The 12,916-nt window shown below is 39.9% G+C and overlaps 1 protein-coding gene across 3 annotated transcripts in view; it reads left to right on the forward strand.

Annotated features, from left to right (window-relative positions):
• Nucleotides 1-12,916, forward strand: part of MTUS1 (microtubule associated scaffold protein 1) — a 938,324-nt gene that overhangs the window by 59,020 nt on the left and 866,388 nt on the right. For 2 of the 3 annotated variants that reach the window (XM_053703911.1, XM_053703915.1), the window contains exon 1: nucleotides 1,802-2,061. The exons of the other annotated variant lie outside the window; for it this stretch is intronic. The gene's annotated coding sequence lies outside the window, so the exon portion shown is untranslated. Of the gene's footprint in view, nucleotides 1-1,801; nucleotides 2,062-12,916 lie in introns of those variants that run through there. 3 annotated transcript variants of the gene reach the window in all.

The raw sequence follows: 12,916 nt of genomic DNA on the forward strand, positions 1-12,916 counted from the left end.
AATGTTTCTTTTCTGTTGACTATGCATATTTTTCAAATCTGAAAGGATATGGATAATATTCACCGTCCAGGATGAACCCTTTTTTTTTTTTTTTTAAATTATATAAATCTGTATTTAAAAAGTAAAGTGTGTGTGTATATATGTATATATATATATATATGTATATATGTGTGTGTGTATATATATATGTGTGTGTATATATGTGTGTGTGTGTGTGTATGTATATGTGTGTATATATGTGTGTGTCTCTTAAAGGGACATGACAGTCAATTTTGAACATTCTAATTTACTTATATTACCTAATGTGCTTCATTCTTTAGATATCCTTTGCTGAAGAAATAGCAATGCACATGGGTGAGCCAATCACACGAGACATCTATGTGCAGCCACCAATCAGCAACTACTGATCTTATTTAGATATGCTTTACAACAAAGGATATCAAGGGAATAAAGTAAATTGAAAAGTTGTTTTTTTCATGATTTAGAAAGCATGCAATTTTAATTTGGGTTTCATATCCCTTTAAGCAACATGAGTGTCCTTCGCTGCAGTGCCACTTGTCTGAAGTGATGAGATGAGGTGTTTTGCACTGTGTGCAGCAGACAAGGATATTAATCATGGATACGGCTGAAGAAAAGCTAAATGATTTAATCCAATCTATGTTGGCCCTAGTGATCGCTTCTTCTGTGAGGTCACCATTTTGTGTGATGCTTTTGTTAGTAAGCTCGGCTGCCATAATACATGGCTCTGTACCATGTATTAGGACACTATAAGCTTTGCTGTTTACTGGTAATACATATATATGCATTTTGGGGGTTCTAATTAATACATATAAATAAATAAATAACTTAAAGGGACACTGAACCCAAATTTATTTTCTTTCGTGATTCATATAGGAATAAATTAGAACGTTGCTTAAAATTTCATGCTCTATTATCAAATTATCTTTATTCTCTTTATCTTTATTTGAATTGCAAGAATGTAAGTTTAGATGCTGGCCCATTTTTGGTGAACAACCTGGGTTGTCCTTGCTGATTGGTGGATCTATTCATCCACCAATAAAGTGTTGTCCAGAGGTCTGAACCAAAAAAAGCTTAGATGCCTTTTTCAAATAAAGATAGCAAGAGAACGAATAAAAAATGATCAGAGTAAATTAGAAAGTTGTTTAAAATTGCATGCTCTATCTGAATCGTGAAATAAAAAAATTTGGCTTCAGTGTCCCTTTAAAGAGATTTATTCAATACTAGAGCAGAATGTAAAAAAATCATTATTTAGAAAATATGCTCATTTCATATGCACTTTGTTAAAATTAAGCAAAACATATTTACAAAGGTTTGGTAGTGTGTGTGTGTAATAAAACAATAAATTATAGCTATCTGTGTGGAGTTGCAGAACGACTGCATGAAAGTTAAAATTGTGAAAATAAAGAAGTTTAACCTAGTTGTTGCAATTCTGCTGCTTCTCAGTACAGTCTCCCTTCATAATGCAGTGCCGTGTGGGTGGTAAGTGCAGTGAAATGCTTAGTCTGCATCCTCTGTACAAAACTGTACAAGGCAGATTATAATTAGACACAGTGGAGTTGGAAGTTCTGGTCCTGGCAGAGAGGCAGAAGGAATCTGAGAGCACTCCTCTGTGCTGCTTTTTCATTCATGCTTTTCTTTGCTGAATAATCTATGCAATTGCTAGGCAACTGGGAAATGCTGATCTGTCCGGCCTCCATCGGCCCCTCCTCTTTTGTCCCAGCAAGGATAGGCTAAGCATTTGCCCATCTAGCAGGGTTCTGCCACACACTGTGGACCTTGATCGTGGGTAGTAGGCAGTGTGTTTTTTCAGGAAAAGTGCAGGCGTTCACTAGCTGAGCTGGTAATTAGCATGACTAATGCTGGCACAAACGGTAAAGGACATTCTTTTACAGGCTGGGAGCAAGCCCCTAAGCTGATGCACAAGTACCTTGTGGATTTTACTGCAATTTCCCTCAGATCAGCTGCAGCAGTGACTGGATGTTTTCAGGCAGTATTAAAGCACCTCTTTGTTCTCGTCTGTTATTGCTGATTGGCATAAAGGTGAGCTTGTAATTTCTTCCTTGTGTATTATGGTTTTAGTGTCTCTGCATTCAGGGAAGGAAAATAGTATTTAATTCTGGTGTATAGAATGATGCTGCAGTGTGTGTTTAAACAACCATAAAATACTAAAAATATAAACCTCCAGTAACTTAGAGGATTTAAAGACAACAAAACTGATTAGCGCTTGGGCTGTTACACATTCTTCTTCAGTATATTTAGTTATTGTATTGCAGCTCCCACTTGACAATGTGCCAACTCCTGTTAGAAAATACTGCATGCAGGAAAATACTTTTTGTAGAAGTGAACAAGGTTATTTGAGCCTTGTAAGAATCTAGAGCTTTTTATATCTCAAGACTTGGTCACACATTTTAGTGTTTTACATAAATTACAGCATCTTAGACTGAACGGTTTGAGCAACCTAATGACAATAACTGCAGTGTGACAGTGTTGCTTTGTACACAATCAGCTGTGTAGCCTATAGAACAGAGTTTAGTTGGATGGAGCTGAATAGTTTGCTTTGCTCAGTGTATGCGTAGCTTGCTGCTGTCTTTTGCCAGCCTTTCCACTGCCCCACCCCCAAATAATGCTGATGACTTGATTTATTTGTATACAGTAGGTGTCTTTTCAAAAGCTGCTTGCTAAGGTCCATATATTGCTGGATTGCTGGAAGTTTGGCAAATAACTTTCTTCTGTTTACGGATCTGTGCACACATAGTAATCTTACAGGATTAGCTTCACTGTTACTCAGCAATTTTGGGTGAATTGTTGTGTTGAACTACATAGGCTAATATTTATTCTATATAAGGTTGTTGGCTAATTTTTGTTTTTTCTTTGCACTTTTAATACATATTAAATGATTTTAAATTGAATAAACTATTTAACATTCCAAGAAGCTGAACAAACAATGGTGACTGACTCTGGGCTGGGTTTTCCATAAACCTTACATATTAGTGGCAGCAGATAATCTAAGGAAAGGGGTACATAATATAGTACACATAAATGGCTTGTATAGTGCTATCAACCCTTTTTTCTAATGTTGAGTAACTGTCATGCCATCAACATTTAAAGCACAAACCGTTCCATCCCTTGTGTTGAAAGGCTATCGGTATCTGTTACCTTGAAGTGGAAACTGATACCGTTTATTAATTTATATTGGTAGGAGACAGAGGGCATGTATCCCTTTTTATCAAGAAAGCCTCCCCGTAATTTATTAATAGTAAAATGGTTTTAGCTCTCCCTCCATTTTAAAGTCTTTAATTTGCAGTTTCTTACCATGCTCTCTTAGCGGGAATGGAGTGATGGTCTGAAAACAAAACATTAACCCTTGAAATGGATATTAAAAAAATTGTGACATCACATATGGGAGAAGTTTTTTTTAAGCATGTTAAAATATTAGTTTCATTTATATAGTTTGACGACAGAATACCTAGTTGAAGTATACTGAGATTGCCTTACATTCTAATGGTCCATAAGAGGCCTGATATTGTCTTCTAATTTACTCTGACAATTGGTTTATTTTGTTATGTTGAATATGCCAACTGTACCTAGTTATTTTGTGATTTTTTTTTGTTGTATCAATGTGTTTAATAAAAAAAAAAAAATGCTTTACTGGCAGGTAAAGGAGCATTCTGTATTAGTAAAATTCTGTTCTATTGAAGCATTATATGAAGTTCTTGCCTATCACTGTGTTTTAAAAGGGACATTCTAGACAAAACTGGAATCCACATGGATGCATTTCAGATTTGAATAGACGCATGTTTGTAATATACATGCATTAGCAAAAATGCTTCTAACAAAAGCTATAGCTGTTTTAAAACCGTGGACCAACATTTTAAACAAAGCACTTTCTCAGAGAGCCTAAGGTGCTTTTATAATCTGGTAATCACTCAATTTGTTAATTTTGGACATGATACAAGCCCCACTGGTGCTCTGAACAGCTGTAGTATTTAAAATGCTGGAGCACTGAGAATATCTAGCTATCCATTACATGCTAACAGTGATAGCTTTTACTAAAAAACATTTTTGCTAATACATGTATATTGCAAATAGGTTTCTATTCAAAGATGTAATCCATCTATGTGCTTTTAAATGTTGACCGGAATATCCCTTTAACTGCTGCAGAACTTTGACTATATTTTGACTAATTTTCATGGGTTAAATTGAGTAAAAAAAGAATACAGTTAAAAATTAAATGCTCTAACAAAATTATTACTTTTACACTAGAATGTGGCTTCTGAACTTGACCTTTTGTCAGTGTTTGTATTTAAGCAACATATTCTGTTGGTTAATGTTTGATTAAATTGTTTTTTTAGCCTGTGAGTCTGAGTCAGCAAACCTGGGTTTCTGCTGCAGGTGAAGGCTCATTTTAGGCCAAGGCTTGACAAATCCTATGGCTATACTTTTTTATATTTGCTATCTGATTTATAATAGATAAAATGTGGCCTTTGATTTAAATCTTCTGTGTTTCTATAATGTGCTTGTGACATCCCTGCTTATCACCTCACAGTACATATGTGTAGAAGCCATCTGCTACACTAACTTAAAGAATTCTCTGTGGGATAACTTCATATTGTATTCATCCATTAGATGACCTTTTTAAAAAAATCAAACAAATACTTTAAAGGGTCCATAAAGTCCTGATTCAGAGAAGGAAATTTGAATGTTTTTTTTCTTTTTGTAAATGGCATGCAATGTTATGATTTTTTTTGTTTTGTCCTTTTGGTATACTTTGAAAAGCAAAAGGAAGATTTTTTTTTTTATCAAGCTACATTTGGAGTTTTTTTTGGGGGTATTATGGTGCACGCAAGCATGAGTGAGCCTACAACCACAAATTTATGAAGCAGATACTAATTCTTTCTCACCCCATTACACTCTTCTGGATGATTGACATGCCCTACTCTTGTGCAATTGGCTGCGCAAGAGTTGAGGGCGGGATTGCACGAAAAGTCTTGTACAACGTGATGCACTGCAAGTGACAATTGCAGACAGGTTCTCTGCTTGATTATTGTCCCCCTAAATCTAAGTAGGCTAAGCAGCATTCACATGTTTTTAGGGCTGCAACTATTATTTTCATAATCGATTAATCGGCCGATTATTTTTTTCGATTAATCTGATAAATAAATTAATTTTTTTTCCTATATTTAAAATAAAATCCACATACTGAGTTATAAATATAAACTTCTGACTAAAACTTTACATTAAAACAACTGTTGGTCCATTTTCTCCAACATTGGTGTGTCCGGTCCACGGCGTCATCCTTGTGGGATACCTCTTCCCCAACAGGAAATGGCAAAGAGTCCCAGCAAAGCTGGCCATATAGTCCCTCCTAGGCTCCGCCCACCCCAGTCATTCTCTTTGCCGTTGCACAGGCAACATCTCCACGGAGATGGTTAAGAGTTTTTTGGTGTTTAAATGTAGTTTCTTCTGTTATGTGTGATCAGTCCACGGGTCATCATTACTTCTGGGATATAACTCCTCCCCAACAGGAAATGCAAGAGGATTCACCCAGCAGAGCTGCATATAGCTCCTCCCCTCTACGTCAGTCCCAGTCATTCTCTTGCACCCAACGACTAGATAGGATGTGTGAGAGGACTATGGTGATTATACTTAGTTTTTATGACTTCAATCAAAAGTTTGTTATTTTACAATAGCACCGGAGCGTGTTATTACTTCTCTGGCAGACTTTGAGGAAGAATCTACCAGAGTTTTTTACTATGATTTTAACCGGAGTAGTTAAGATCATATTGCTGTTCTCGGCCATCTGAGGGAGGTAAAAGCTTCAGATCAGGGGACAGCGGGCAGATGAATCTGCATTGAGGTATGTAGCAGTTTTTATTTTCTGAATGGAATTGATGAGAAAATCCTGCTATACCGTTATAATGACATGTATGTATACACTTCAGTATTCTGGGAATGGTATTTCACCGGAACTACTCTGTTAAAGGTCACTAATCCTTTTAATAAGTATTTATCATGTTAAACGTTTTTGCTGGAATGTAGAATCGTTTACATTGCTGAGGTACTGAGTGAATAAATGTTTGGGCTTTATTTTCCACTTGGCAGTTGTTTGCTTTTAATTGTGACAGTTTCGTTTCTCTTCACTGCTGTGTGTGAGAGGGAGGGGCCGTTTTTGGCGCTCTTTGCTACGCATCAAAAATTTCCAGTCAGCTACTATTATATTTCCTGCATGATCCGGTTCATCTCTGACAGATCTCAGGGGTCTTCAAACTTCTTTGAAGGGAGGTACATTCTCTCAGCAGAGCTGTGAGAATTTTTATATTGACTGTGGATAAAAACGTTACTCTATAATTTTATGTCAAATTTAGTTATTGTTATTTTACTAATGGGAACAAACCTTTGCTAAAAGTTGTGTTGTTTTAAAGTTGATGCTATAACTGTTTTTCAGTTCATTATCTCAACTGTCATTTAATCGTTTAAGTACCTTTTTGAGGCACAGTACGTTTTTGCTAACAAAGATTATAACCAGGTTGCAAGTTATTGCTAGTGTGTTAAACATGTCTGACTCAGAGGAAGATATCTGTGTCATTTGTTCCAATGCCAAGGTGGAGCCCAATAGAAATTTATGTACTAACTGTATTGATGCTACTTTAAATAAAAGTCAATCTGTACAATGTGAACAAATTTCACCAATCTGCGAGGGGAGAGTTATGCCGACTAACTCGCCTCACGCGGCAGTACCTGCATCTCCCGCCCGGGAGGTGCGTGATATTATGGCGCCTAGTACATCTGGGCGGCCATTACAGATAACATTACAAGATATGGCTACTGTTATGACTGAAGTTTTGTCTAAATTACCAGAACTAAGAGGCAAGCGTGATCACTCTGGGGTGAGAACAGAGTGCGCTGACAATACTAGGGCCATGTCTGATACTGCGTCACAGCTTGCAGAGCATGAGGACGGAGAGCTTCATTCTGTGGGTGACGGTTCTGATCCAAACAGATTGGATTCAGATATTTCAAATTTTAAATTTAAATTGGAGAACCTCCGTGTATTACTAGGGGAGGTCTTAGCAGCTCTCAATGATTGTAACACCGTTGCAATACCAGAGAAACTGTGTAGGTTGGATAAATACTTTGCGGTACCGGCGAGTACTGACGTTTTTCCTATACCTAAGAGATTAACTGAAATTGTTACTAAGGAGTGGGATAGACCCGGTGTGCCGTTCTCACCCCCTCCAATATTTAGAAAGATGTTTCCAATAGACGCCACCACTCGGGACTTATGGCAAACGGTCCCTAAGGTGGAGGGAGCAGTTTCTACTCTAGCTAAGCGTACCACTATCCCGGTGGAGGATAGCTGTGCTTTTTCAGATCCAATGGATAAAAAATTAGAGGGTTACCTTAAGAAAATGTTTGTTCAACAAGGTTTTATTTTGCAACCCCTTGCATGTATCGCGCCGATTACGGCTGCGGCAGCATTTTGGATTGAGTCTCTGGAAGAGAACCTTAGTTCATCTACGCTAGACGACATTATGGACAGGCTCAGAGTCCTTAAACTAGCTAATTCATTCATTTCGGAGGCCGTAGTACATTTAACCAAACTTACGGCTAAGAACTCAGGATTCGCCATACAGGCACGTAGGGCACTGTGGCTAAAATCCTGGTCAGCTGATGTTACTTCTAAGTCCAAATTACTTAATATACCTTTCAAGGGGCAGTCTTTATTTGGGCCCGGTTTGAAAGAAATTATCGCTGACATTACAGGAGGTAAGGGCCACGCCCTGCCTCAAGACAAAGCCAAAGCTAAGGCTAGACAGTCTAATTTTCGTCCCTTTCGGAATTTCAAAGCAGGAGCAGCATCAACTTCCACTGCACCAAAACAGGAAGGAGCTGTTGCTCGTTACAGACAAGGCTGGAAACCTAACCAGTCCTGGAACAAGGGCAAGCAGGCCAGGTAACCTGCTGCTGCCCCAAAGACAGCATGAACTGAGGGCCCCCGATCCGGGACCGGATCTAGTGGGGGGCAGACTCTCTCTCTTCGCCCAGGCCTGGGCAAGAGATGTTCAGGATCCCTGGGCGCTAGAGATCATATCTCAGGGATACCTTCTAGACTTCAAATTATCTCCCCCAAGAGGGAGATTTCATCTGTCAAGGTTGTCAACAAACCAGATAAAGAAAGAAGCGTTTCTACGCTGTATACAAGATCTGTTATTAATGGGAGTGATCCGTCCGGTTCCGCGGTCGGAACAAGGACAAGGGTTCTACTCAAACCTGTTTGTGGTTCCCAAAAAAGAGGGAACTTTCAGACCAATCTTAGATTTAAAGATTCTAAACAAATTCCTAAGAGTTCCATCGTTCAAAATGGAAACTATTCGGACAATCTTGCCCATGATCCAAAAGGGTCAGTACATGACCACAGTGGATTTAAAAGATGCTTACCTTCACATACCGATCCACAAAGATCATCACCGGTATCTACGGTTTGCCTTCCTAGACAGGCACTACCAGTTTGTAGCTCTTCCATTCGGATTGGCTACGGCCCCAAGAATCTTCACAAAGATTCTAGGTGCCCTTCTGGCGGTACTAAGACCGCGAGGGATTTCGGTAGCTCCGTACCTAGACGACATTCTAATACAAGCTTCAAGCTTTCAAACTGCCAAGTCTCATACAGAGTTAGTTCTGGCATTTCTAAGGTCGCATGGATGGAAAGTGAACGAAAAGAAGAGTTCTCTTTTTCCTCTCACAAGAGTTCCATTCTTGGGGACTCTTATAGATTCTGTAGAAATGAAGATTTACCTGACAGAAGACAGGTTAACAAAGCTTCAAGATGCATGCCGTGTCCTTCATTCCATTCAACACCCGTCAGTAGCTCAATGCATGGAGGTGATCGGCTTAATGGTAGCGGCAATGGACATAGTACCTTTTGCACGCCTACACCTCAGACCGCTGCAATTATGCATGCTAAGTCAGTGGAATGGGGATTACTCAGATTTGTCCCCTACTTTGAATCTGAATCAAGAGACCAGAAATTCTCTTCTATGGTGGCTTCATCGGCCACACCTGTCCAGGGGGATGCCATTCAGCAGGCCAGACTGGACAATTGTAACAACAGACGCCAGCCTACTAGGTTGGGGCGCTGTCTGGAATTCTCTGAAGGCTCAGGGATTATGGAATCAGGAGGAGAGTCTCCTTCCAATAAACATTCTGGAATTGAGAGCAGTTCTCAATGCCCTTCTGGCTTGGCCCCAATTAACAACTCGGGGGTTCATCAGGTTTCAGTCGGACAATATCACGACTGTAGCTTACATCAACCATCAGGGAGGGACAAGAAGCTCCCTAGCAATGATGGAAGTATCAAAGATAATTCGCTGGGCAGAGTCTCACTCTTGCCACCTGTCAGCAATCCACATCCCGGGAGTGGAGAACTGGGAGGCGGATTTCTTGAGTCGCCAGACTTTTCATCCGGGGGAGTGGGAACTTCATCCGGAGGTCTTTGCCCAAATACTTCGACGTTGGGGCAAACCACAGATAGATCTCATGGCGTCTCGCCAGAACGCCAAACTTCCTCACTACGGGTCCAGATCCAGGGATCCGGGAGCGGTTCTGATAGATGCTTTGACAGCACCTTGGAACTTCGGGATGGCTTATGTGTTTCCACCCTTCCCGCTGCTTCCTCGATTGATTGCCAAAATCAAACAGGAGAGAGCATCAGTGATTCTAATAGCACCTGCATGGCCACGCAGGACTTGGTATGCAGATCTAGTGGACATGTCATCCTGTCCGCCTTGGTCTCTACCTCTAAGACAGGACCTTCTGATACAGGGTCCGTTCAAACATCAAAATCTAACTTCTCTGAAGCTGACTGCTTGGAAATTGAACGCTTGATTTTATCAAAGCGTGGTTTTTCTGAGTCGGTTATTGATACCCTGATACAGGCTAGGAAGCCTGTTACCAGAAAGATTTACCATAAAATATGGCGTAAATACCTATACTGGTGCGAATCCAAACGTTACTCCTGGAGTAAGGTTAGGATCCCTAGGATATTGTCCTTTCTACAAGAAGGCTTAGAAAAGGGTTTATCGGCTAGTTCATTAAAGGGACAGATTTCAGCTCTGTCCATCTTGTTACACAGGCGTCTGTCAGAAAATCCAGACGTCCAGGCCTTTTGTCAGGCTTTAGCTAGGATCAAGCCTGTGTTTAAAGCTGTTGCTCCACCATGGAGTTTAAACTTAGTTCTTAACGTTTTACAGGGTGTTCCGTTTGAACCCCTTCATTCCATTGATATAAAATTGTTATCTTGGAAAGTTCTGTTTTTAATGGCTATTTCCTCGGCTCGAAGAGTCTCTGAGTTATCAGCATTACATTGTGATTCTCCTTATCTGATTTTTCACTCAGACAAGGTAGTTCTGCGTACTAAACCTGGGTTCTTACCTAAGGTAGTCACTAATAGGAATATCAATCAAGAGATTGTTGTTCCATCCTTGTGTCCAAATCCTTCTTCAAAGAAGGAACGTCTTCTACACAATCTGGATGTAGTTCGTGCCCTCAAGTTCTACTTGCAGGCAACTAAAGATTTTCGTCAAACTTCTTCCCTGTTTGTCGTTTATTCTGGACAGAGGAGAGGTCAAAAAGCTTCTGCTACCTCTCTCTCTTTTTGGCTTCGTAGCATAATACGTTTAGCCTATGAGACTGCTGGACAGCAGCCTCCTGAAAGAATTACAGCTCACTCCACTAGAGCTGTGGCTTCCACTTGGGCCTTTAAGAATGAGGCCTCTGTTGAACAGATTTGCAAGGCTGCAACTTGGTCTTCGCTTCATACTTTTTCCAAATTTTACAAATTTGACACTTTTGCTTCTTCGGAGGCTATTTTTGGGAGAAAGGTTCTTCAGGCAGTGGTTCCTTCTGTATAATGAGCCTGCCTATCCCTCCCGTCATCCGTGTACTTTTGCTTTGGTATTGGTATCCCAGAAGTAATGATGACCCGTGGACTGATCACACATAACAGAAGAAAACATAATTTATGCTTACCTGATAAATTCCTTTCTTCTGTTGTGTGATCAGTCCACGGCCCGCCCTGTTTTTAAGGCAGGTAAATATTTCTTAAATTATACTCCAGTCACCACTTCACCCTTGGTTACTCCTTTCTCGTTGATTCTTGGTCGAATGACTGGGACTGACGTAGAGGGGAGGAGCTATATGCAGCTCTGCTGGGTGAATCCTCTTGCATTTCCTGTTGGGGAGGAGTTATATCCCAGAAGTAATGATGACCCGTGGACTGATCACACAACAGAAGAAAGGAATTTATCAGGTAAGCATAAATTATGTTTTTTATTCTATCAAGTGTTTGTTATTTTAAAATAGTGCTGGTATGTACTATTTACTCTGAAACAGAAAAGATGAAGATTTCTGTTTGTGAGAGGAAGATGATTTTAGCAGACAGTAACTAAAATAGATTGCTGTTTCCACATAGGACTGTTGAGATGAAGTAACTTCAGTTGGGGGAAACAGTTAGCAGACTTTTCTGCTTAAGGTATGACTAGCCATATTTCTAACAAGACCATGTAATGCTGGAAGGCTGTCATTTCCCCTCATGGGGACCGGTAAGCCATTTTCTTAGTCAAGCAAACAGAATAAAGGGCTTAATATGGGCTAAAAAAACTGGTAGACATTTTTATGGGCTAAATCGATTGCTTTATTTGGGCATTTTATTCATATTTATGCTGACAATTCGCATTTATAAACTTGGGGATCGTTTATTAAACGGCAGGCACTATGTTAGACACCTTTTCCAGTCAGGGGCCTTCCTAGTTGTAGACTGAGCCTCATTTTCGCGCCATTACTGCGCAGTTGTTTTTTGAGAGCAGGGCATGCAGATGCATGTGTGAGGATCTGAAATTTGCTGGAAAAGCTTCTAGAAGGCGTCAATTGGTATCGTATTCCCCTATGGGCTTGGTTGGGTCTCAGCAAAGGCTATAGCTGGGACTGTATAGGGGTTAAATTTGTAAACGGCTCCGGTTCCGTTATTTTAAGGGTTAAAACTCTGAAAATTGGTGTGCAATACTCTTAATGCTTTAAGACACTGTGGTGAAATTTTGGTAATTTTTGAACAATTCCTTCATACTTTTTCACATATTCAGTAATAAAGTGTTTTCTGTTTAAAATTTAAAGAGACAGTAACGGTTTTGTTTTAAAATGTTTTTTGTGCTTTATTGACAAGTTTAAGCCTGTTTAACATGTCTGTGCCTTTGGATAAGCTATGTTCTATATGTATGAAAGCCATTGTGTCTCCCAATTTAAATTTGTGTGATAATTGTGCCATAGCGTCCAAACAAAGTAAGGACAGTACTGCCACAGATAATGAAATTGCCCAAGATGATTCCTCAGATGAGGGGAGTAAACATGATACTACATCATCTCCTACTGTGTCTACACCAGTTTTGCCCATACAGGAGGCCCCTAGTACATCTAGCGCGCCAATGCTTATTACCATGCAACAATTAACGGCTGTAATGGATAACTCCATAGCAAATTTTTTTATCCAAAATGCCTACTTATCAGAGAAAGCGCGATTGCTCTGTTTTAAACACTGAAGAGCAGGAGGGCGCTGATGATAATTGCTCTGTCATACCCTCACACCAATCTGAAGGGGCCATGAGGGAGGTTTTGTCAAATGGGGAAATTTCGGATTCAGGAAAAATTTCTCAACAACCTGATGTTGTGACATTTAAATTAGAACATCTCCGCGCACTGCTTAAGGTGTTATCTACTCTGGATGATTGTGACAACTTGGTCATTCCAGAGAAATTATGCAAGATGGACAAGTTCCTAGAGGTTCCGGTGCACCCCGACGCTTTTCCTATAGCCAAGCGGGTGGCGGACATAGTGAATAAGGAGT

The sequence above is a fragment of the Bombina bombina genome, chromosome 2, assembly GCF_027579735.1.
Source record: "Bombina bombina isolate aBomBom1 chromosome 2, aBomBom1.pri, whole genome shotgun sequence".
NCBI classification, from domain to species: domain Eukaryota; kingdom Metazoa; phylum Chordata; class Amphibia; order Anura; family Bombinatoridae; genus Bombina; species Bombina bombina.